Source organism: Bubalus bubalis, chromosome 17, assembly GCF_019923935.1.
Source record: "Bubalus bubalis isolate 160015118507 breed Murrah chromosome 17, NDDB_SH_1, whole genome shotgun sequence".
Lineage (NCBI taxonomy): Eukaryota > Metazoa > Chordata > Mammalia > Artiodactyla > Bovidae > Bubalus > Bubalus bubalis.
Genome location: NC_059173.1, coordinates 4,160,204 through 4,186,212, shown reverse-complemented (window position 1 = coordinate 4,186,212; position 26,009 = coordinate 4,160,204). Strand labels below are relative to the sequence as shown.

General features: G+C 54.4%; 1 long non-coding RNA gene across 3 annotated transcripts; it reads right to left on the bottom strand.

The window, feature by feature from the left end:
- Window positions 1–3,006: 3,006 nt before the first annotated feature.
- Window positions 3,007–24,279, bottom strand: LOC112579899. Of its 3 annotated transcripts, none has more exons than XR_006545475.2 (5): window positions 24,145–24,279; window positions 22,219–22,355; window positions 14,727–14,922; window positions 7,947–8,048; window positions 3,007–4,831 (listed from the first exon to the last, which is right to left on the bottom strand). It is a non-coding gene; the product is annotated as an uncharacterized LOC112579899 (long non-coding RNA). The 3 variants fall into 3 exon arrangements; XR_003104173.3 differs by having other exon boundaries at window positions 14,840–14,922; XR_003104174.3 differs by having other exon boundaries at window positions 7,947–8,045; window positions 14,840–14,922.
- Between the last annotated feature and the right edge of the window lie 1,730 nt (window positions 24,280–26,009).

Genomic DNA, 26,009 nt, shown 5'->3' with positions numbered 1-26,009 from the left:
TTTTTCACATATCAGTTATTACAGAGTATTTAGTACACCACCCTTGCTAAAGTAGGTCCTTACTGATTGTTTATTTTTCCTGTATTTGTAGTTACAAATTAATCCCATCCTTGTAATTTATCCCCTTTACCCACCGTTCCCCTTTGGTGACCATATGTTTGTTTCCTAAGAAAAACCGTGTTCATTTCACAAGTATCACATAGCCAATCAATCAATTGCTGTCATAGCCCAGAATCGCACGGGCCTGGGCTTGGACGCAGGTTCTGCCGTTTCTGCCTGTGTGACCCTGAGCAAGTCCCAAGCCCTCTCTGTGCCTGTCTCTTCTGACACCCTCTCTACAGGGCAGCCAGGAGGACCAAGGGAGGCCACGCTCAACGCCTGGCGTCCAGGGAGCACACGGCGGACATCGACCCTCGTTCCAGATGGAATGCCCCGTCATCCGTGCTTGGGTTGAAGTTCATTGCCTTACCTGGGCAGCAGCCTGGGCCACTGCTTCCTGACAGGCTCCTAGCCAGCCTCCGCCCCCAGGAGCTCACCTGACTCTCTCAGTCCCCCTGCCAGACCCAGCTCACACGGACATCTCCACCAGGTCCTGGGAGAGCCCTGTGAGCAGACCCACCACCCAGAGCTGCTGCTCCTGGGTTGCCAGCGCGGGTTGGCAGTGGCACCCGTCACTCTTCTGCGGTTTTTAGAGAGTGAAAAGGACCTGGAAGAAGTCTGGGGGACATACGGAGGATGTTTAGTGCTGGATCGTCAGGTTGGGACCTGAAGCTGTGCAGTGGTTCCTCTCGTTGAGGAGCACCGGGCTCTAGGGCTCTCGGGCTCAGCTGCCCTGGGGCATGTGCGATCTTCCCGGCCCCGGGGATCAAACCCGCGTCCCTTGCATTGGCAGGCAGATTCTTTACCACCGAGCCACCAGGGAAGTCGGAGGATGTGATTCTTTTTATGCAGTGCATATATTTTTCTTTGCCCAATTCAACGTGCCAGGTAAATGAGTTCATTTAATAAAATTGCTTCTTTCATACTTAAAAAAAAAATGGTAACTGTTACGGTATGCGAACTATATCTCAATTTTCTAAGAAGAGAAATAGGACCCGGGCTGCAGTGTTGGCTCCAGCCGCGTGGCCTTGGGTGAATGTCTCACTGCTGGTGGGCGCCTCCTTTCCGCCCCCTATAAAATGAGGGCAAACTGTCCCCTTGGAAGCCGCTGAGAGGATTTGCCTTGTAACAAATGTGGCGCCTCAGCACAGCGCCTCGCTCGGCGGGCTCCCAGGAACGGACGCGGCCGCTGTGGCGCTGGCGGAGCGCCAGGTTGACGACCCCCTGCCAAGCCACGGCGGGCTGGCCAGAAAGAGGGCGCTTTCCTGGGCCACTCGCTGCGCAGCAGGATGTCAGAGGCCAGACGACTTGGCCCGCCTGTGTGATTTGGGGCAAGTCCCTTGCCTTCTCTGAGTCTCTGTTGACTCAGCTGCACAGTGGAGATGGTCACAGGGCCCGCCCCACCTGCTGCAGAAGATGTGGACAAAAACCCAGGTGTGGGGCAGCTGCGTGCTGCATAGACGTCTACACTGACAGTAGCTCTGAAGGGGCAAAGTCGTGCTGGTGGGTCCTGTTTGCCAAGCCCAGCCCCTGCCCCACGCGCCCCTGCTCCTGCACCTGCCCGGTCTCAGCCTCCCTGGGCTCCGCCCCCAGGCACCGGTTCTGTTGGCAGAGCCCCAGCCCGAAGGGGTCTGCTGGGGGGCGGGCACGTGGACCTGCAGCACGGGGGACTCGCCTCGGATGCTCCAGAGGCCTGCACGGCAGGGCAGGAGAGTGCCCCCCAGGCCTCGCCAGGGTGGCCGAGTGCCCTGCACTCGGGCCAGCAAGGTTATGCCCACGGCACCACTTCTTTGTTGCGGGTCTAAGGTGAGAAGGCATTTGTCTGCTGGAGCCTCGGTTTCCAGTTTCCCAAACCCACAGATAATGGAAGCCCCTCATAACGTCTCAGGAGCGTCCCTTCGGAAGACACTGCTTTAGTGTCCCGCAGACCTGGCCTCCTGCCTGACTCCTCACCAAGTACCACTCTCGTCCCGACCTGGCCTACCTGCCTGGGTAACCAAGCAGACACTGCTCGCAAAGAGGACCCTGCGGGCGTCCTTGGCGGCTCCCTTGGCAGGAGCGAGCGGTGGATGCCTCCGAGGGGCGGGGCTGGTGCTGTCTCCGCCCCCCCACCCCGGCCCCGGCACCACCACCTGGCTGCTGCCGGAGCTGCCGTCCTTTGCACAAGGAGTCAGGGTAACCCCTGGGAGTGCACTGCCCGTGTTCCTCCCTGCAGCCTCTCTCAGCTAGGGTGAGTGAATGAAGGCCCAAGCAGTGAGGCAGGGCTGCCTTTGGCCTTTGGGGTTGGGAGACTGAGGGGCACCCAGTGGAACGGGGACCCTGGGTTTGGGTTCCAGCTGTGCCTGCCCCCATTTGGTGGCTGTGGGACCTCCACCAAGGTTCGCGACCTCTGCGAGCTTCAGTTTGCTTTCTGTAAATGGGGGCGAGGGGGGGGTGAAGTAACAGTCCCGACCTCCTGGGGCCACTAGAGAGAAGCGGGCAGAGCCTGGGACCATCGTGATTACCCACCCGGCCAACGCCCGCCTTCCGGGGCCAACTGGGCACCACCACCAGGTGAAGGGGGGTTGCTGAACTGCTCTCCAGGGTACAGACGTGAAGCCTCGGCAAAGAGGCTTCATTGATGAGGCTTCAGGACCCGTGGCGGGGGACAAAGGGGTGAGCCCCTCGGCCCGTCCTGTGGCCCCGTCCTGTCTGCATCCCATCAGGGGCAGCACATAGCCACCAGCAGTGCCTCTCCCCACCCTCCCATGCCCAGCTCCCCCTGATCCAGCCTCCGGTCAGAAGGAGCCTTCAAATACTGCCCCTGCCTGAGCCCCTCTCAGAACCTTCCCCGGCCCAGCTCACCACCTGGCACCTGCCCCTGTGACCTCTGTGGCTCTGCCCCACCCCCTCCTGCCCTGAGCCCACCTGTGGAACCCCTCGTGCCCTTCCACCTGAGCTGGTCCCTCGGTCCTCGGCCCGTCCTGCTCCTTGATAACACCTCCTAAGTCCCTATACTCAGCTCATTTGTGTCTCTTCCAGGAACGTTGCTCCCCCGCTGCTCCACTGGGCTCCCCTGCCGCTCTGCGCCTTTAATGTCTACCAGCCACTGAGGCTCCACGTGTGCCCGGCACCAAGCTCAGCTCTTTGCAAACATTGCCTCTTCTGATGCCCTCAACAACCCTACAGAGTGGGTGCCATGATTTTCCCCCATTTTAGAGAGGGGAAACTGAGGCTCAGAGAGGGCAGGGGACTAACAGGGTCACACAGCAGTAAAGAGGAGGGACCTGCTCACAGGGTGACAAGAGGCCCCGGGTGATGGGTTGGCTCGAGCGTGTTCCTGTGCTCCAGGCCTGTCCTCCGGGGGTCCCCAGGGCCTCCACTCTGAGCCTCGAGTCTGAGCAGGGCTCCGTTGTTGGACACGCTTAGGGGACCTCGTTCTCAGCATTGCTCCCTGTGTGTGGACGTCCATCTTACCCTCGGGACGGGCACTCGTCTGGGTACAAGCGCCATGTCCATTTGGTTCTCCAGTCCCCCTGGCACCTTGCAGATCCTTCTAGAGAACCCAGGCTTGCCTACTGAGTGAGAGAACGTGAGGAGGCCTCCCTGGAAACACTCCTTGGGGGTCTGCCTAGCAAACCTCTTGCTGCTGCTGATCTTGGTAGGGTGAGGGTGGGAACCAGAGGCCAGGGCAGTCTGGGTCCAACCTGGGCCCAGCAGACACATGGGCGGTAGGGGTGGCCTACAGGCCCCCACAGGCCTGGGGCGGGCCCTGGTGCTGTGCTCATCACAGGCCTGGGGCTGGGCCCCGGTGCTGTGCTCATCATAGCGGTGGTGCTGACATCCAGTGGGGAGGCTAAGATTGAAACACAGCAAGGGAAGGAGTTGAAACAAGGCAAGTGGCCCCAGACAATGCTGATGGCCGAGAAATGGTAGCTCAGAGAGGCTGAGTAACCAACCCAAGTCGCACAGGGAGAAAGTGGCTCTGGTGGAAGGCAGGGACTCGGGCACTCATTTAGGCATATAAGGCTCAAATCTGCCACCACTGACCCCATGGCCTCCCTGAGCTACTGTGAAGTAAGGGGGAATAACAGGACTCTGCCCTGGGAGGGGGTCACTGGGGGTGCTGAAGGCTGCAGTACACGGGCCTGCAAAGGAGACATGCTCAGTGGATCATGGCCATCTTTACTGGTGACATCAGACCCCCCGGGGGGGCTGCTAGGCAAGCCCTGAGCAGCCCAAGCTCATGGATAACACAGTGCAGTAACAAGCCCTCCCCAGGGCCTGGGTCCCAGAACCGGCTCTGTGCCTGTGTTGGGAGAAGAGGGGGTGTTTCTGATCTCAACAGCTCCCTCTGACCCCTGCCCCTCACCCGCCCCCACAGCTGCCCCTTGGAGGGCTTTTTTTAGCCTGGAGGAGCCGGGCCCACCCAGAAGCCAGCCCACCTCGGGTGCTGCAGGCAGTATCCTTTGGAAGTGCGGCACCACTTTTTCTCTGTAACCTCCCAGCTCCTGGAGGCTGTAAATCTTCTCCCTGCAGGGACTGCAGAGGCGCCTCCCGCCTGGCACTGGGGCAGGACTGACTCCTCGCCCCACTCCTCCCCGCTCTGCAGGGCCCGGGCATGATGCCCAGAGCCAGGCGACTGCGGCTCTCTTGCCTGCATCCTTCCAGGCATCCCCAGGGCAGGGGAGGGGGGCGGTGGCTGGGCTCCCCACTCACCTCATCAGGCCCCCTCGGGCCTCGCGTTCTCCATCTGAAAAACAAGAGGCTCGGGTCTGAATCTTTTTTCTTTCAAGATCCCGGTGAGAGCCCTAATCACTATCTCTAAAAACTGCTCATGCACATGACATGCAATTTCGCATCAAACTTTGCAGCCGCCTCCCCCACCAGATCGGACATGACTCTGCCTGCTTAGGAACCTCTGTGTCTCCAGAGCTACTGTTACTTCCAACAAGCAAGCTGCAAAATAGAATGTATCGTGTCATCTTTTAAAAGCACAAATACTGGGTTTCCCTGGGTGGCTCAGTGGTAAAGAATCTGCCTGCCAATGCCGGAGACACGGGTTCGATCCCTGATCCAAGATCACTCATGTCTCGAGGTCGCTAAACCCGTGCATCGCAACCACTGAAGCCCACACTCTAGAGCCCATGATCTACAAGAGAAGTAACTGCAAGGAGAAGCCCACGAAGGACAAGTACAGAGTAGACCCCACGCACCACAACCAGAGAAAACCCGTGTGCGGCAACAAAGGCCAGCACAGCCAAAAATATAAGAATAAACGAATAACTAAAATTATAAAAACACAATTATTAACATTTGCTTGTAAATGCACTGGAAAATCCAGAGGAATATATATAAAAAATAGTTTTTTAAAAAAAAGAAATGATTGGTTCCAGAGCTTGTCTCTAGTGGGTGGGGATTCAGGGGCTTTTACTGTGTACCTCAGACATTTTTGGCACTGAATATTTTTGTAACGAGTGTGTGCCATTTGTAGAGATTTCTTTTATGCATATCTAAAATATGATCCTATAATACAATGGTATTACCCACAACCTCAAGTTCACCAGGCCATCGATTCTTTTGTTGAGCTCATTGCATCAGCCAGAGATCCAGATGGTAATGAGGCTTCTCAAGTGTGATGGGCAAGGGATCAATAGGATTAGGACCATGACTAGACTCCTAACACTGGGTTCCTACTAAGAATCAATGGGCAAGGTAATTAACCTATCCAGGCCCCAGTTTACCCTCCAAAACAGGGTTTACCCTCAGCTTATGTCTCAAAGGGTTTCTCACTTTGCTAAGGAGGAAAAGTAATATATACATTTAAAAAATTATATATGGGTTTCCCTGGTGGTTCAGATGGTAAGGAATTCACCTGCAATGCAGGAGACCTGGGTTTGATCCCTGGATAGAGAAGATCCCCTGGAGAAGGGAATGGCTACCCACTCCAGTATTCTTACCTGGAGAATCCCATGGACAGAGGAGCCTGGTGGGCCACAGCCCATGGTCACAAAGGGTCAGACATGATTAATATATATAACATTATATATATATATAATTTAAAAATAATATATTTTAAATAAAAGATTCTTGATCGAGGCTGTTGTTAGACTTTGCCTGGGTCCCCAGGGGAGGTACTAGTTCTTGGTACCACTTTCATTGTCCCCCCCAACTCCTTCCCAGGTGTTTGGTCTCAGGCTAGACCCCCAGAAGGTCCCAGGAGCCCAGAGGACAAATGTGGCTGGACTGGCCTGGACTCTTGTCTGGCACCCATTCAGAATGGGGATATAAAAAACCCAGACATCACCTCATCGCTGTTTCATCAAAAAAGGAGACTTTCTCCCTGTACATCCCCGCAGAGGATAAATTCCTGCCAGCTGCGCAGCCCGGGAGGGAGCAGGAAGAACAGAGGAAGGGATCTCCCCAACTGGGGGTGGGGGTGGTGTCAGGGGGCCGCTCTGGGACTGCCCCTTGGTAACCATGACAACCCTTCCCCTGGGTATCGTGTGGGCACCAGACAAGCATAAGCCCCTCTACCCCTCCCCACACCATGTGAAAGGGGAACTGGGAGCCTCTACTATAAATAAGAGGTGAAGGGGCTTGTCTGAAGTCACTGAGCTACACCCTGGGTTTGCCCTGAGTCTGACTGACTCCCAAGGCAGTGGGCTCTTCTTCCTGGGAGCCACGAGGCCCGTGGCCTAAGGACACATGCGTGCATGCTAAGTCAGTTCAGTTGAGTCTGACTCTTTTGCAACCCCATGGACCGTAGCCCACCAGGTTCCTCTGTCCGTGGGATTCTCCAGGCAAGAATACTGGAGTGGGTTGCCATGCCCTCCTCCAGGGCATCTTCCCGACCCAGGGACTGAACCCGCATCTCTTATGTCTCCTGCATTGGCAGGTGGCTTCTTTGCCACTAGCGTTACCTGGGAAGCCCCGGGCTACGCGTACCTCTCTTCAAACCCTGTGCAAGCTTGGGCAGGTCTGAGACCCTTTCTGGGTGCTTCTGTAACCACCCCCCAAATCCTCCGGATTTTCAGAGGAAAACCCCAGGCCACCCAACCTCTTCCTCCAGATTAGCTCTGCCATGAATTTACGTGTCGGGCTTTGCTGGAAGATTTGATCTGAACACAGCCTCACAGCCTCAGAAAGATAAATAGCAACCAGATTGAAAAAGAGAATCCTCATGGCCCAGAGAGTCTCCAAGAAAGATACCTGATGCGCCCTTCCTAGGGCCAATTCTGCCCCACCGCCCCCACCCCTGCCCCCAGCCGTCCGCTTAGTCCCCTGGGTCAGGGTCCTCAGGCTCTCCCCGCTTCTACTCCACTCTAGAGGACCTGGGATCTCCTCAGGGCTCATCGGGTGCAAATCAGAACACAGGCTTCTCGGGACTCCTCAGCAGGACCCCCCAAGGCCAGTGCCTCAGCCCGACTAGGCAGACGTGGGCCTCACCACTCCCCAGCCCATCTTCCTTTCCTCACCCACTTTCTTTGGGGTGATTACTGGGAAAGTGGGCCCAAGCAAGGGTGTCTCAGAAGCTATGAATTCAGATTTTTATGCTAAATCACCCGGTTGTTAAATGTAGACAACAGGACTGGTCCTTTGCTATGTGATCTCAAACCTGCCCTTCCCCAGCTCTGCTTGGCATCTCGGGGGCAAACCCTTGTGAACTACGTTTTCCAAGTCCCTCTGCCAACTGGCCCTCATTGGGTTCAGCCAGTGGGATACACTGAAGGGGGACTGGTGGGGTGGGCCGAGGCCAGGCCGTTTCCCCTCTCTCTGCAGTTGTGGGGTCTCCTCGGAAGCTCCCCTGACCCACCCCCACCACCCCCACTGGCAACCCATTCTCCATGATTCCAGGCCATACTCACCCCATGTCCTGATTAACTTTTCAAATTGGTCCTATGGAACCTCCAAACTGGGCTGTATTTTCCAGACTGATATGGTAATTCAAATCCTCTTTTCTTCCCCTACTTTAACAAAAATGTGGTAAAAAAAAAATACATGACATAAAATTTACCATTTTAATCATTTTTAAGCATACAGTTCAGTGGCCTTAATTACATTCACAAAGTTGGACAACCATGCTGATTATCCATTTCCAAATTAAAGTTTTTTAATACCCTGAGGGCTGAACCAAGCTGGTTTGCAGCCTACATCAGGCGGTATGACCTTCACTTTGCAGATGGCAAATACCCTCTGGTGAATTCTCCCACCTAAGCATCCCAAAGTCCCTGCGGTTAACTGGAGAGGGTAGACGACCCCCATTTCACAGACGAAATAACTGGGCTCAGGCAGGTCAAGGCTCCTGACCAAGACCCCAGATTCCAAGCCCTGTGCTCTGTCCTGTACCCACCCCACCCCTACCCCCGCTTCCTGTTAGCGCCCCGCCCCCCACTCTCCAAACCTGTGTGCACACACCCTGCTCCCCCTTCCCCGTCACCCCCCCACCTCCGCCCCTGCCCACCAGATGTAAATTCCTGCCACTGAGCTTCCCCCTTGAAGTCTCATCCCAGAGTTGGGTGGACATGGGGGCCCTCGGGGTCTGCATACCCAAGGACACTGCAAAACCGGACACCAAATAAAAGTAATAATAACAACAATAATACCACCGAATATTTATTCACACTCAATTCCTTCTGCAAGTGGATAGGAAGTAAAAGTTCTGAGGGTCTCGCATCTGTGTTTCTCAGGGGTCAGACAGAAGCAAGGGGTGGTGGAAAAGCCCAGAGCAGAAGCTTTTGTAGTTAAAACTACCCAATTATCCTCCAATTAAAAATACATTTTAAATGTTTTCCTCTTTTTTACTATATTTTCATAATTTAAAAATTTAAAAAAAACACATAAAAACCGACTACTTCTCATCAAGAGCCTACTATATTTCCCAGGGTCTGAGGTCCTTTGTCTCTTAATCCTCAGGATTGAGAACCCAGAGGTTCCCTAGGGAGGCAGGCCCACCCGGTTCCACAGCAGGAAGGGGTGCAGCCGGGACCCACACCCAAGTCAGTTTGGTCCCCAAAGACCCATAAGAGGCTGTCCTGACACGCTCCCTGTGCTCACTTGGCCTCCCCTTCTTTGCACCGGTGGCTCCCCAACACTGGGCCACCTCCATGAGGGGTCCCACTGGGGTGAAGGGGTCTCCCCAGGCCTGCTGCGGCCTTCCCAGTGGCCAGCCGGGTAGCTGCTGCTGCAGCCAGAGGAGCAGAGCCAGGCAGGAGGCTCTGCCAACTGCTGGGGGGCGGGGAAGGGCAGGCACAGTGACCGTGGCGAGAAGGGCCAGGTCGGGGGACAGAGGCCTCCAGGGGCCCCACATCTCCACCAGGGCGTGGTGGGCATTCTGTGTCAAGCGCCGAGTCACTCACCAGCCTGGGTCTAAACCTGGCTCTGAATAACACACTTCAGGTTTGTCTGTGAACACACACTCCTGCCCTGAAGGACCCCTGAGAATCACCCTCACGGCCTCCAGGGGAGGACCTGGGAGACGGCGGGCAGGGGCACGGGGGGCAGACTTTCCACTGTCCACCCTTTGGGCCCTTGGACTTTCGAACCATTGGTAAATACTTTTAAAATTATAGCGACTTCCCTGGCGATCCAGTGGTTGACTCCATGCTCCCAATGCAGGTGGCTCAGGTTCAGTCCCTGGTTGAATGGGGACTAGATCCCACGAGCTGCAACTGAGAGTTTCACGTGGCACAGCTGAAGATCCCGTGTGCTGTAACTAAGACCCGGTGCCACCAAGTGAGTAAATAATTTCAATCCTGGGTTGGCAAATCGCTGTGTGACCCTGAGTAAGCCACCTAACCTCGCTGAGCCTCTATTTCCCCAACTGTAAAATAGTGTTAACTAAGGCACTTACTCTGTTAATTAATGCTATTGTACAGTTGGGGAAATAGAGGCTCAGAGAGGTCAGGTGACTTACTCAGGGTCACACAGTGACTTACCAATCCAGGATTTAAGTTATTTATTTTATTTTTAAATTTTTTATTTATTTATTTGGCTGTACTCAGTCTTAGTTTGCAGCACACAGCATCCTTAGTAACAGCATGAGAACTCATCATTGCAGCATGTGGAAGCCACTTATCAATGCACGAGACACAGCAGACTCAGGTTCAATCCCCAGGTCGGGAAGATCTCCTGGAGTAGGAAATGACAAGTCTGAGCGTGCATGCCACTCATCCATCCATACAGCTTACTCCATAGGGTAAGAGAAATTGTTAGTCACTCAGTCATGTCTGACTCTTTGAGACCCTATGGACTGTAGACCGCCAGGCTCCTCAGTCCATGAGACCCTCCAGGCAGGAATACTGGAGTGGGTGGCCATTCCCTTCTCCAGAGTATATTCCTGACCCAGGGATTGAACCTGAGTCTCCTGCATTGCAAGCAGATTCTTTACTGTCTAAGCCACCAGGGAAGCCACCATAAAGTAAGGGTAAAGCATAAATAAAAGTATGCAGTGTTTGACATGACACCTAACACAAAATAAGAGCTCCTAGAATGTGATTGCTAATATTATTATTATTAGCTATTTGCCCGAGAGACCCCAGGAAAGGGCTTCCTGCTCCAGTCCTCTGTCACCTTCCAGGATCTCATCCTCAGTATGGAGGCCAGTCCAGCCAACACCAGCTCTGTTACCTCGAGCTCTGTGACTTGAGTAGATCATCTCGCCTCCCTGTACTCTGGTTCCCTCCTCTGTGAAGCAGAGACACTAGAACTCGCCCACACTCCGCAAGACTGCTAGCCATCAATTTCTCATTTCCCAGCGGCCGCTGCGTCACATGGTGCCTGGCACAGGGCGCCAGGGTGAAGGCGAGGGGGAGGGGCTCACAGCCTGGTGGGGGAGGAAGGCGGATACATTAACAGATGCTCACGAGAGAGAGAAGTGGTGGATGAGGGAAACAGAACTAAGGGAGGCCTGCCAGGGGGCCAAACCCAGCCTGGAGCCAGGGAGGAACAAGGACAAGGAAGCCTTCCTGCAGGAGGGATTGTCACTGCTGAGCACTGAAGGATGACCAGGGTTGGCCAGTCAGTTCAAGGAGAAAGGGGGTCAGAAAAGGCACCACAGGCAGGAGAAGCAAAAAGAACAGGGCTGGGGGTAGATGACCCAGTGGCTTGTTCCCGAACAGGCAAGAAGAAGGCTTGGTGCTGAGGGCAGGGGGCAGCAGAGGAAAGGCTTTTGTCACTGAACTTCAAGGGCTACCTGGTTTCAGAGCCCAGCTCTACCACTGTCAGCTGTGTGACCTTGGGCAAGTTCCTCAACTTCTCTGTGCCAAATTAGGGGAACGGTGTTTACCCCTCACTGTTGTTGCCAGGATGAAAGTGAGTTGATTTGTGTAAGGTGCTTAGGACGGGGGCTGGCACACAGCCCCGTTCTGCCGCGTCTTCTGCAGGCCCAGTCGCGCAGCGGCCTCAAGGATAGGATGGTCCCTAAATATTTGCCGAGTGGACGAACAAATGAGCACACAGGCTGCCAAACTGTTGGACAGTCCCCAACACCCCACTTCCTGACCACTGAGCAGGATCACAGATCACCTGGAGGCTCAGTGATGCCCCTTCGTCCCCCCAGAAACCACCTTGGCAAGAACTTGCCCACTGCCAGCCCATCCCCCATCTCCACCCTTTACAGGGGCCTGGACTTGACCAGCCCAGGCTGAGGGGGCTGGGCTGGGCCTTAAAGGGGAAGGAGGCCCTTGTCTGGCACAGGGATCCACCTCCAGATCTGACTCTCCTAGTGCTGTGTATGAGGAACACTGAGGCTCCGGGGGTGGGGGTGGGGGTGACGAGCTCTCACCTGGAGGGAGGGTGAGCCCTGCCCAAAGCTGGGCTTCCCCGCCACCCGGTCACTCATCCCGTCCTTTCTCTCTCCGGTCTGCTCGGCCTGGTTGCCGAGGTCCCCGCTCAGACACAGAGGAGACTTAGTTCCAAGAGGAGAGATTCAGTGTCGGGGGAGGTGAGGGAAAGTAAGAAACAGGAGGCCAGTGAGGGCAACTTCAGGATCACTCACACTGTACAAAAGGGGAGACTGAGGCCCAGAGAAAGGCCACAAGCCACATCCGGCTGAGCAGCCCATCCACACAGGGCTGGAACAGGGAGCCCGGCAGACAGTGGCCTGAAACGACCTGACTGTCTGCAAATGGGAACCAGAAAAGAAGGGGAGAGAGGTAGTGCTTTGCAGGCAGTTTTGTTGCAGAGGCTTGGGGGAGCCCTAAGACTGGAGCTGCAGCTGCGGGTCCAGAGCGGGACTAGTGCCCAGCAGAGCAAGCACCGCCCCCCTCAAGAGCCTGCGCCTTCTGCCACCACCGCAACGGGGCTGCTGCAGTCCTGGCTCAGTCCCTGCCTGGCCTGCAGCTCTGCAGAGGGAGGGATGTGGGAGGAGACGCAGAGCGGGCTCTCTGCTCCAGCTCCAGAAGCAATGAAAGCAGAATATCCCGAAAGCCCCTCTGGGGGGTGGCCTGGAGACCCTACCCTGCAGCTGTGCAGAAGTCTGGCCAGGAGAGGGGCTTCCTTTCCCTGCCTGGTCAGGCCTACAGGCCCAGGGGGTCCTGCCTTTAGCGGCTGGTTCTGAAGAGAGGTGGCAGGAAGGGGGCCCGAGACTGCAGAGAAGCCCCTCCAGGCCCCAGAGTGGGCTGGGTCCTAAAAGAGCAGGGCCAGGGTTGGGGACAGCCAGGCCCTGCCCTGGGGAGTTGAGTGATGGTCTGGGGCAGGGACAGGGGAGATGGAACGCTGAGACAGTTCACCGTGTGATGAGATAGCCGAGGTGGGATGAAAAAAAGCAGTTGGTGGGTGATAGTGACATTAATCTTAGCAATGTGCTGTGCTGTGCTTAGTCGCTCAGTCGTGTCCGACTCTTTGCGACCCCATGGACTGTAGCCCGCCAGGCTCCTCTGTCCCTGGGGATTCTCCAGGCAAGCACACTGGAGTGGGTTGCCATGCCCTCCTCCAGGGCATCTTCCCGACCCAGGGATCGAACCCAGGTCTCTGGCACTGCAGGCAGATTCTTTACCGTCTGAGCCACCAGGGAAGCAACAATGCTTCCTGAATATTAAATGCAGATGCTGGACCAGTCACCGTGAGGCTGAGCACAGCCCTGTGAGGGAGACAGTACTTTCCCCCCTTTTACAGATGAGGTAACTGAGGCCCAGAATGCCAGCAGGATGCCTTCACAGCTGGCTCACTCCATCCTGGCTCCACAGACTCTCGTGGGCCCCTCCTTCTGGCCTCTGAGCTGCAGGCGGCTGAGGCTGGCTGTGTGGCCCCTGCTGACCCTTCAACCCACTCTGCACTCAGGACACAAGACGAGTGGACGCAGATCCGTGAGGGGCAGGGGGCACACCCTCTCCCCACCTTCTCCATGTAAGTGGACATATGTCCAACCCTGCATCTATGTTTGGCAAAACCCACTGTCTGAGCTGAGCCTCTCAAGAGGTGGCCAAGGCCTGGAAAACCCCCTCCAACTCACTGACGAGAGCCTCAGGGAGGCTGTGTGCCTGGCTCAGGTCCCTGGCCGAGCCGGCAGCGGTGGGCAAGCCCCTCTCCCTTCTCCTGGCGCCTGTCAGCTCTCTCTGAGGGAGGGTGGACTTGCTGCCAGGGGTAAATGATGCCAGCTTAGAATGGGCCTGGTATCTAGCATCTCATCTAATTCTCTCAAAAACATTTTGGGGTTTTGGTGACAGTTTATTAAGATAGAATTCACATACCATACAATTCACCCATTAAAACTGTACGAGTCAATGGTTTTTAGAGTATTCAGAGCTATGCAACCATCACCACACTAAAATCCATTTTAGACAATTTTCATTACCCCAAAAAGCAACCCTGTATTCTTTTAACATCATCCCTTAATCCCTTGTATCATCCCTCAATCCCCTCATCCCTTCAGCTCCAGGCAACCACCAGTCTACTTCCTTCCTATGGATACACCTATTGTGGATATTTCATGTAGATGGAATCATATAATATTCAACAACTTTTTGAATGGGGTGTTAATGTTGCTCCCATTTCCCAGATGAAAGTGACTGAGGCTTGGACAGGTGGAAACTTTACCAAGGGCCCTCAGTGAAGCAGGAATGAACAGGGTCGGGGCCCAGGCCACCTGCTCCCAGAGGCCTGCTCTGTGGCATCCACGCCCCCAGTGAGGAAGCCTGGGGCTCACTGAGCCACCCACTCCTCCGCTCCCTTCTACCTGGACCCAGGACTTCAGCCCCCAATTCCTCCATCACACCCAGGGCTTCTGCCAGGGAAGCCCCAGGCCCTGGGACCACACCCGATTCTCTCATGACCCCTGCTCTCAGTGCTTCAGGCCTCAGCTCTGCCGCCCCCCTGGAAAGCTCCTCCTGACTGCTCCCCTTTCTCGACACTTCCACTGCCCGTGGAATATGGGGCAGCCTGGCTCCCTCTCTGGGGTTGGGAAACTGAGGCCGTGGGGAGGTGTCTGGGGTCACCCAGTGAGACCAGGCAGAATGGGGACCTGGGTCGGGTCCCCAACTCCCAGACCAATGCTCCTCCTCCTGGCCATTTCTAGACAGGAAGCCCTCATCTCCTCCACTCCCATCCCATCCTGACATTGTCTTCAGGCCCTCAAGAAAGAGGGGGAAACCGAGGCTCAGCAAAGCCAGTGATCTGCCCAAGGCCACAGGTGCTGAGCCAAGACTCACCTGCTGATTCCCAGGCTCCCCAACCTGATGCGCTGGGTCAGAAGCCCCAGTTTGTGGCTCCCATGGCTCCTCAATTTACCCCTCTATCCACCTTCATGAAATGGGCTCCTTACTTGTTGGTGACCAGGGGAGCTGGGATCCCTGTCTTCTTCGTGGCTGTGTGTATCCCCGGTGTAGACCCCAGCCGGGAACAGGTCTAAGGAAAACAGAAAGTGTTAGTCGCTCAGTCATGTCTGACTCTGTGACCCCATGGACTGTAGTGTGCCTCTGTCCATGGGATTCTCCAGGCAAGAATACTAGAGTGGGTTGCCATTCCCTTCTCCAGGGTATCTTCTCAACCCAGGAATCAAACCTGGTCTCCTGCACTGGGGAAAGATTCTTTACTGTCTGAGCCAACAAGGAAGCCCAGGTCTCAGGAAACATTTGTAGAATGAATGATGAAACAAGAAAAGGGAGGAATGGGTGGGTGGGGGTGGTAAGGGCAGTTGAACCACCTGCTCAGAATCACAGGATGCCATTTGCCAGAATTACGGGGTCTTACACCAACTCTTCTGACTCCTAAATCTAGAATTCTTTTGACCTTTAGGGGGTCTTACACCTCTTGGGGAGTCACCCACACAATCCTGCACCCAGTTTTGAGGACTCCTGGCCCCCTGCAGCTCACCTGCAGGCTCCCCAGGAGTCGAGTCTCTGTACTGCAGGTTGAGAACCCCGTACAAGTCACACAGCCCTGTCCTGAGGACACGACAGACGTGAATGCACTTCACCAGAGCCTGAAGCCCCGCATGCACTTCAGCTTTCTCAACCACGATCCTGTACCGAGCTGCAGACCCTGGCACATGACACGGCAGTTCTGACACTGATCCTCCGCCTCCTCTGTCCTTGCACGGCCCTCTGCCCCTCCCCAGGGGCTGCTGCTGGCCAGGGACGTGCTGGAATGCTCGTTAATGCTTCTTCAGCCGCCATCAGGCCTGGCAGCCTGCGCCCGCAGCCTCCAGGGCAGAGACTGCCTGCACCCCACATCCGGGTCCCCGGTTGACTCAGTGGGACCCTCCCTCTCTTCCCCCACCCCTAACACCATCTTGGTCACAGAGGGCCGGGGATGGGCAGGGTCCAGGGCTCAGGAACCCTCCCAGGGCCCAGAACGGCGCTGCACACACCTGGTCACAGTTGTGTTTATTAAGGGTTTTCTAATAGTGTTAGGCTTTTTGCTCATGTTTTTCCACCAAACCTCAAATGAAGCTGGTCCTGTTACACACCGTTCTACAGATGTGGAAACAGCCCCAGAAAGCAGAGGTCACTTGTCTGAGATGCCCCAGAGGGAGTGTAGGCATTCATTCTTGGGTTGGTCTGACTTCAGGGGTGGTGGATCCTGAACCATTAGTTACTGGTGATTGTCTGGAGGTGGCGGTTTGCCTTCAGCTGTGCAGGTGTCTGTCCGTGGAAGCCCAGCCCTAGGAACGAATGTTCTGAGTGACGTGGCAGATTCACATTTATTAGAATTTCTCAGAGAATGCAGAGTTTGCTGAACTTCAGCTTGTCTCTTCATTTGCACTCATAAAATATTAAAGCTGGAAGGTGCCCTGGTCAGTGGGATTGTCTAGTCTCCACATTTTATGAAAGCGGAAACTGAGGCCCAGAGGTGCAATGGTCTCAGCCCAGGCGTCCCCAAGTCACAGATAATTAGGAAGAAATCTGGGACTCTGGACATCATGTCAATGCTCCCTAAGATCAAACAGTGAAAGCTCAGGAAGTAACACTCAGGGCCTTCCGGTGCAAGCCTCTCATTTTACAAAAGAGGAAACTGAGAATCAGAGAACAGCGGGGTCTTCCTAAGGCAAAGTGTACCACTGATGGTCCCCAAAGACCGAGTTTTGTACTAGCAGTGTGACCGGACGGATGAGATAACCTTTCATTGATAAAGTGGCAATGCTGCTGCTGCTGCTAAGTTGCTTCAGTCGTGTCCGACTCGGTGCGACCCCATAGACGGCAGCCCACCAGGCTCCCCTATCCCTGGGATTCTCCAGGCAAGAACACTGGAGTGGGTTGCCATTTCCTTCTCCAACGCATGAAAGTGAAAAGTGAAAGGGAAGTCACTCAGTTGTGTCTGACTCCTAGTGATCCCATGGACTGCAGCCTAGCAGGCTCCTCCGTCCATGGGATTTTTCCAGGCAAGAGTACTGGAGTGGGGTGCCATTGCCTTCTCCAAAAGTGGCAATAACAGAACCTATAGTATAGGCTCACTCTCAGGAATATAAATGATGCTGGCCCTTAGGCCAGCACCCAACACTCACTAAGGGCTCCATCTGTAGTGTATATTATTAACACTGGTAGGCCCTTGTCATTTCCCCTCTGCCACCTGCCTTCCAGGCCAAATGTTTCTGGGTACAGAACAGTGGGTAAGACTGTGGACTGCTGCTTCAGTCACTTGGTAGCTGGGTGACCTCAGACTGGTTACTAGTTTGTGACTCTGGGCTTCAAATGTCTCATCAGAAAATGGGATGGCAGGAACGGACCTACTAGACAGGACTTTGGGGGGATGCATATAATACATGTGATAGGCTTCATGCAAAGCCAGGCCTAAATGAAGTGCTCAGTGGATTTGAGCACCACTCTCACCACTTTCATGGCCATGTTGCATGTCTGTCCCATCCCAGGCTGCAGGGCGCCTGGCCCAGTGTTAGGAGTGCCAACGCAGCAAGGCAAGGCGATCTCAGAGCCCTGTGCCTCCTGCCTCTGGGGCAGGGACTGCGTGCACCCCATATCTGCATCCCCAGATGACTCAGCAAGACTCTGCCACTCTTCCCCTGCCCCTAACACCATCTTGGTCACAGAGGGCAGAAGATGGGCAGGGTCCAAGGCTCAGGAACCCTCCCAGGGCCCAGAACTGTGACAACCGGTCACAGTTGTGTTTATTAAGGGTTTTCTAAGCCAGAAATAGTATTAGGCTTTTGCTTTTGTTTTCCCACCAAACCTCAAAAGAAGCTGGTCCTGTTCCACACCATTCTACAGATGTGGAAACTGAGCCCCAGAAAGCAGAGGTCACTTGTCCGAGATGCCCCAGAGGGAGTGTAGGCATTCGTTCTTGGGTTGGTCTGACTTCGGGGTGGATTCTGAACCATTAGTTATCGTTGATTGTCTGGAGGCACAAGGACGCGGCTCTGCTTTCTCAGCGCCTGCCTGGAGGCGGGGATTCTGAAAATGCTGGACAAAATTCCGGTTTTTGCAAGTGGAAGTGTCCTGGAGGAGCCCCCCTTTCAGGTGCAGAAACTGAGGTCTGGGAAAGGAAGGTTGCTGTCCACAGACTCACAGACGCCCGGTCTCAGGTTCAGGGTTTGGTGCACAGGTGCCCTCGCTTGTGGCACGGTAGCCCAGGGACGGTCCCCTTTCCCAGGAGCCCCCGTCCCCGAGGAAGAGCGCCCATCCCAGAGTTCCGCCTCCTCGGTTCAAGGCTGTGTGCTCAGTCCTCCCGGTGGCATCTCGGCGTCTGCCCTGCCGTTACGACGAAGGAAGCGATGGCAACCGAGGTCGCTGCCACCTTTCTGCAGTCTCCAGGGATGCCTCTGACCCGGAGCTGTGGCGGCCAGGGCTGCCGGAAAGCTGGGTTCCAGCTGCAGGTAGCGCTCGCTGTCCGCGTTTCCGAGCCCGAGCGCTCGGATGAGCGCTCGACAATCTTCGGAAGCCGGAGGGAAAGCTCGGGCATTTCCGGTGCCGAGGGGCGGGGCTGACCGTAATGCCGGCGTCTCCGCCTCCGCCTGTAGAAGGCGCTGTTGCCAGTGCGAGCCCGTCAAGCCGGAGAGTCGGCCAACGTATTAGGAGGCGCAGAAACAGATTCTGCAACCTTGGAGCCTCGGCTTCGTCCTCTGGAAAATGGGCTTGATGACAAGTCTTGTGAGAGGCCAGTGGGACCCGAATAAGTTTGTGAGAGGAACTGGAAGACACATTGATAGATATGCATGCTACTTGCCTCAGTTTGTTCATCTGTAATTAGGGGTCATTGTACTTTCCATCCCTGGGTAAATTGTGAGAATTGAAAACTGTGGGTAAGACACATAAGGAAGGGCCTGGGGGACCTCCTTGGTGGTCCAGTGGCTGAGACTCCGAGTTCCAATGCAAGGGACCAGGGTTCAATCCCTGGTCAGGGAACTAGATCCCATATGCTGCAACTAAGACCTAGCTCAGCCAAATAAATAAGATTAAATCAAAAAAATAAAGAGCCTGGCACCTTGTAAGCACCCAGTAAAAGGTAATGATTGTGATAATGGGCGAAGGGCTCCCCCCAAGACAGGAAATAAAGTCCGCATGTCAGTTCCTGCTTCCCCTTCAGCTGCAAAGCCAGAGACAAGGCAGCTGCCAGATGTACTGAAACCACTGGCTGAGGGTCAGACCTGCCACTGACCATGTGGGCTTCAGTTCTCTCATCTGTGTAACTGATGGCCCCTAAGGCCCTTTAGCCCTGCTTCCTTGAACTCTGAGTTGTGAAATGCAGTCCAAGACAGCTTCTACTTACAGATGGATAAGGTGGACAAGAGCCTATAGGGAGTCACCACGGACATTTACTCTTTCCACAAACTACACTGAGCTAACATTCTGGTACCAGGTCTTAGGGAGCAACATTAAGTAAGAGATGCCTCTTGCCCTTGCCCAAAGTTGGTTTAGGTGACAAACAGCCCTTTAGAATACAGGGTTAGGCTAGAATGAGGGCAAGGCAGGGGGTCCTAAGAGCCCACACCTTGGGGATTAGGGAAGGCTCCTTGAAGGTGAAGGGTAAAGAGAAGTTATGTGAAAATGGGGGCAGGGGAAAAGGATTTCAGACAAGAAGCTCTGGGTACGGGTACAAGAAAATATTGCAGAATCAAGAATTTCTCAGAGGTGGGTCGGAAGCAGAAGAGATTCTGGGAGAGAGGGATGTCCTGAACAAACACAGGGGTGGGGCTGGGTGGCTGTGTTCTAGAGCCAAGTTTTGTGCTTGGCAAGTGATTTAACCTTTCCGGGCCTCAATTTCCTCACCAAAGCTTTTTGGAGTGGACGTGATGCCTAACTGAGAAAATGTATGCAAAAGACTTAACAGCAGGGGCTTAATCAGCGGACTTAGAAGGTTGGTCAAGGCCAGATCAATACAGGCTGTTCTGCTGTAGGGACACTGGCTCAGATGTCATCCCCAGGCCCCTCCACGAGAGATTCTGACTCAGAGGATCTGGGAGGGCACAGAGATTCACTTTGGTGACCAGCATTGAAGCACGATTTTTTAAAATTTTAATGAAAAGCACATTTTCTCCACTAACTCCCTCCAAGACCGTAAAGACCTCAAGGTCAGCTCTGTCTCTTCCTTCCTTCACTGCTAACCTCCCCAGAAGCCAGAAGGCAGTTCAGGTGCCCAGCAGAGTTTTTTCCTGCATGTGTGACTAAGTCCCCAACCCAGGTCTGCTCTGGGCTCCCACAGTCTTCTGTCCAGGGCAGGCGCCTGGCTCAGGGCCAGGGAAGAGGTTTCAGAAACTTTCCTGGCACGTCTCCCCTCTGCTTGCATTTGTTTCTGGTTGGCGCCAGGCTGCTTCCAGGCCCTATGAGTCCTCATGCCGCCTGACCTTAGAGGGACAGGGGCTAGGATGAGGCTGACCCTCAGAGAAGCAAACTTCACATCCTCTGAGCCCGTTTGCCGGGGCCTCTTTTAATGCCCAGTAATGCTGCATTTACCTGCCAACAGAAATGAACTTTTATCCAACTGATAGTTCTTCCCCCAAGCCTCAATACCCCACTTTAAACTCATTGGTATAGAATCTTTCTCAAATGTACTATGGACAGCCAGGATAAAGAGAGGAAGCACCGCTTAAATATATTTTTCTGAAAGTGACTGCGCATCTTGAGAAGTGCAGGAGGCCCTGCTGTGAGCTCTGCGACCTTGGCAGGTCACTTTTTCTCTCTGACCTAGACAGCCTAGCCCGTATTGGGAGAGGACCCTGCAGACCTAGGGCGACTGCCGCGGACACCACATACTTAGGTGGCCTGCACAGTGAGCACCACACAGAGGTTGCCAGAATCGTTTTCTTGATGACCCAAGATCTACACTGTGAACATCAAGCATGGTTCCATGGCTACCATCTATTTATCTGTTGCCTCAGGCTAGGCCATCCGGAGAGCCATCAGCTGTCATTTCAACTTCCTGACTGTAAGGTGGCCTAGGATGCCACCTTCCCCAAGACAATGCTGGTTCTCCACCTCCCTAGCTTCCACCAGATGCTGGAGGGGACTCCCGGAGCAAAGCTCCAGACAGTGTGACAGGACCAGGAAAGTGCTGGGTCCAGTTCTAAAGCAGTGGTCCTATGGGGACCTAGCTGGGCCTTCCCATGAACATGAAAGGTGGTAGCACAGTCTTACAGTTGAGCGTACCTGCTATAGAGACCAGCAGACCTGGATTTGAATCCCAGCTCCGCCATTTACTACCTGTGACCTGGGGCAAGTTACCCAGCCTCCTCTGAGCCTCCATTTCCCAAACCACGAAATGGGAATAGTCAGAGTATTTAATCTCATACAGTTGCTAGAATGAGAGAGGCGAGGTGTGAAAACAAAGGTACCTCTTTCTCTTCTTAGCAGAGCCTTGAGTCCTCTTGTTGCTTAGCCTCTTGCACTGGGTAACAAGAATATAACAGTCCTAGAGCATGTGTGAGTCCACCAGCCTCACCCAATTGCTAGAACTGGTCCCTTAGGAAAGACCAATGAACCATCTCACTCTCAGGCTCAGGAACCACAGCCGGAGAATCATTCATCTGTAATTGCTCGCAAAGAGAACTGTAAGAGTGGGGGAGATGGGGCGGATCTGTAAATCCACCCACCAGCTCCTGACCTTTTGGACAGAATTCAGCCTCCCACCCACTGTCCTCCCAGGGTGGCAGACGGGTGGGAGGGCAGGCAGGCCTACTGCAGGCTTTCATCAGTTTTGGGCCAGTCCCCTGTGGTTACAACCACGAGAGGATACTAGGAGGGGGAGGCTTATGCAAAACTGTACGTAGTTCAGTTTTTTGCTGTCTGCTTCATAAAGGGAGTAGGGGGAGGGAGGCCGCCTCCCCTTTACTATAAGTCAAGGCCTGCAAAAATAGGACACCTCTAAGGAGCGGGGGGAGGAAGAGGGGAGGAAGGAAAGGAGGACAGAGAAACTGGGGGTGGAGGAGAGATGGAAGGGTGTGATAGAAGGAGAAGGAACAGAGAGAGGAAGAAAGGAGAGTATATGAGGCATGATGAACGCCAAAGAGAGATAAGGAGAATGAGAAATGCTCTGCGCTTCACAGACACACAAAAATAACTGCTGAATTAAAAAAAAGGTATTACTGAGGAGAGTTTGCAAGCAATGTAGTAGGCAGGGTCTGAGCCCTAGCGAAGGTGACCTCGCACAGCTCAGGCTGGCTGGAAGGCTCTTAGCCGGCAGTGGCCGCCCTCCAAGGGCTCAGCCAGCCGAGAGCTGTCCAGATGCCTGGTGCTGAAACGCCCGGGTACTCACCAGCTTCTCAAAGAGGACTTGCTCAGCCATTCGACTATTTGTTAAGCTCTGCTGTATGCCAACCACTGTTCCAAGGGCTGAGGAAAGCACCACTGAATAAGACAGGCAAAAGTCCTTGATTTTATGAAGCTTACATTCTATGGGAGGAGATAAGATAGTACAACTGTCCATATTAGAAAAGGTCAAGTTCTATGGAGAGACATAAAGTAGGAAGAGAATGAGCTTAGCAAATACATCCCCAAACAGAGGTCACAGCGAGGTGACACAGTGCTGTGGGATGCCAGGGCTGGGAGTGAGCCCCCACGTAAAGGACGTACTGACACTGGGTCACAGGTCACAGGGACTCTCAGTTGGATGACCTGTCAGGGGCCAGACTCCAGTTCCAGCCAGCTGCTTGTTCCCTCTCTGGGGGCCTCTCATTCCTCCAACCTCAGACCATCTGGGCCCCTCAGTGCCAGAGAAATGGGTTTTCACCTTCTGTATACAGCACTAGCTTAAGGTTGGATGATTTGAGACCCTGTCACTGGGCCAACTTGGGCAAGTCACTTCCTTACTCTGGCCTTTGTTTACTCATCTATAAAAGGGACAGTGATCCTTGACTAGTGATTCTTGCCATGTTTGAGGAGGTACCAAGGAGAAAGTGGTGGCTGAGTTCTGTCTGCTGTAAACATGGGGTATTCCCCTCACTGGGGTATTCCCCTCACTGGGGTATCATACTTCAGAGTCCCCAGGGCTTACCACAGGGTCTAACCCTGTAGACACTGAATGAATGGAGTGGCAGCAATGCTTGGCCAGTGTTCACTGAAAACTGTGTTCCACCCTCACCCTCTGCAGCCCTGTTCCTGACTAGCACTAACCATGAAGGAGAGCCCAGAGGGAACAGGGCCTGACGCCCATGCCTGAGTGGGTCCTGCATTCTGGGCCACTTTGGGTGACACTTGGGGGGTCAGAAGCCACTGTGGTCAAATAAGTTTTGGGGAACTTGGCACCTCTGGGAGATTCCTAATGCTCATCACCATGTCCAGGCTCTAAGAGTTGCATCAAGAGTCCTGATAACTTCCTTCGGCTGTCAAACTCCTGTTTCGCCTCCTTTTTGGAGGAATGCTTATCATAATCCTCAAGAAGTTGCCCTGAGAAATGCTGCACTGGGATTTGGGAAGGACTTGAGAATCCTTGTCCCAGGGAGACAATTTTAGAAGTTTCTGGGGTTCCGAACCTCAGTGTTTTTTGTACGCCTATCACATAGCAGGCACTCAGTAAACATGTGAAGAATGGATGAATGAATGGATACATGACACTGTTGTTCTACTCAGTTTCAAATGGTAAAAACTGAGGGGAGCAAGATCAAAGGGATTTGAGACTCAAGGACTCAGGGCAGAATCATTTTTAGTCCCCTTTAGACCACAAGTTTGGGTAAGGAACGGCTGGAATTTATTCATCCATCCATTCATTCACCCAATGACAACTCAGAGTGGTAAGTGTGATGTGGTGGATTAGCACTGGGGACCATGGAGGGGATAACTGACTACATGTTAGGGTAAAAGGGAATGACTTCCAGGAGGTGAGCCTGAAGGGCCCTTTGAGAGGACTGACCTCAGGATTCCCACTCTCATGTCATTTTCCAGCCACATGAATCACATTAGGGACTTCTTGCTTAGAATCCCATGGTTGTGGGCTCCCAGCCTTGACAGAATCCATCTTGGCCCCCTCCTCTCTTTTACCCAGCCCTTGCTGCCACTCCGCTTTGCTGTCAGCTGCCTGTCAGCCTCCCCACACCCAGAGGATGCATCTGCATTATGCAGATGACTGAAAAGACCCAAAGGAACAGAGCTAATGGCAAGATTCCAAGCAGAATGACAAGTCAATGGGGAGCCCTCTGCAAGCCCCCCAAATGCCATTCTTAGAAGCCTCAGGCCAGACACTCACCTCCATCCTCCCAGCACCAACTGCACACCTGCCCTTCTGCCCCCTGCAAAGTGGAGCATGGCTGGATCTTTAAACAGGGGAAAAATGCTTCATCATGTTCTGCTTCTCCATGCAAAACCAGAAACTCCCTTCCCCCTCCCTCCTCCTCCCCAGTGCACTCTCCTCCCAGTAAAACCTGGTTAAAGGGACAGTACAATCACATCCCCATCTCTGAGGGCCTGCTTAGAACCAGGGGTCTGGGAGTGAGGTGGAGTGCAGAGAGAAAAGGATAGATAGAGGTCTTCCCTAGGGTATTTGTCTGTCCCCACCCTGGGGAGCCTACAGAAGGAAAACCGTGCAGACTGGAAATGTAGTGCAGGTTGAATTAACTGCCTGAGGGAGGCTCAGGTCTGGGATGGAAGCCTTCAGTGACTCCCTAGGGGGTCTCAAGGCTCCCCGTCTCACCACACCTGACATCTAGGCCCCTTCAGTTCCAATGGAAGGACAAGACAGGTGTGTATGTGGGAGACAGTCACAGAATGGAGGAACTGGACCCCCAATAGAAGGTTAAGGGGCTGGGTCTCTAGCTGCCAGGGTGACCCCACTGGATTACCCATCCACCCCTCCTCAGTCCCCCATCTGCATAGCACAGGGATCAGACATCAGGGAGATAGAATTCCTCCTTCCCATCCCTCAAGGGGAAGGCAGAGGTTAATTAACCCCTTTCTCCCCAACAAAGAGTAGGCCCTGTCCTTGGTGCTGAAGCATCAGCCGCAGCACCACCCCCACTCCCAGGGTTCTTGACTGGAGTCAAACCCAAGTCAAAGCTAACTATCAACAGCAGTGCAGGTCCCCCAAATACAAAGGCCCTCTTTTCTACCTGAATTAAGGCTTGTGGGGGTGAGCAGCTCTGATACCCTGAAAGCTTCTCACCGCTTCTCCGGGTGTGAGAAGGGAGCCCAGCCATGACACCCACTTGTCTCTTGTGGGTGTGGGGAGAAACGACAAGTTGAAGCCGAGGAGATGCAGAGGGGAGAGGAAGAAAGGACTTCCGAGTTGTGGGGAAGTGGCTGCTATGTCCATGGGCAGTAGGATTCCTCTCCTCTACTGATGCTGGAGACTTCCCAAGTCTCTGGGGGTCTCAAGTTGCAGCCTGACCTGGAGCAAGGTCTCTTCTTTGTACCGATGGGCGAACCGAGTGGGGGTGGGGGCAACGTGTTCAAGGTCATTTGCCAGCAACTGTGGGGCTGTCCTCGGTGTGCAGACCCTGGCCCGAGGGACTCCTGGCACCCCTGCCACCTCCCCCAACCCCACACCCAACTCACACCAGCTCTCCAACGCCATGCCCTGTTCCCTGCAGTACCCCCACTCTTGGTTCTTTGACCCTTGCACACTCCGCCTTTACAGGGAACCCTCTGCCCACTTCACTGAGAGTCCTTCTTGCTGGGGCCGGTTTCGGGGTCTCCTGCCTCCTATCCTGAGGAGAACACTGCGCCCACCCCCAATCCGGGCTTCCCTTCTCTAGCCTCTGCAGTGTCTCCCACACCCCCAATTCAGGGCAGCCTTGCCGCCCCTCCCCAACTCCAGGCCCCCTCCCCTTTTTCGGGCCGGTTGCCGAGTTCTTGAGCCCTCTCTTGGTGGCCTCTCTAGCAGTTAGGGTCTTCTGTCTCTACTCTCTGTAGCGCCCACCATGCCTCCATTCAGGAGTACTTTTCTCCTCCCCTATTCCGGGCCGGCTGCAGACACTCTGAGCTCCCTCTCCTGACGGTCTAACTATCAGGGAAATCCTGTGCCCCCTATCACTTGGGGTCCTCATCCTACTGCGCCTTCCACCACCCCATCCCGAGGGCGTCCTGTCCCATTCCCATCTGGTCTCCTTGCCCTCG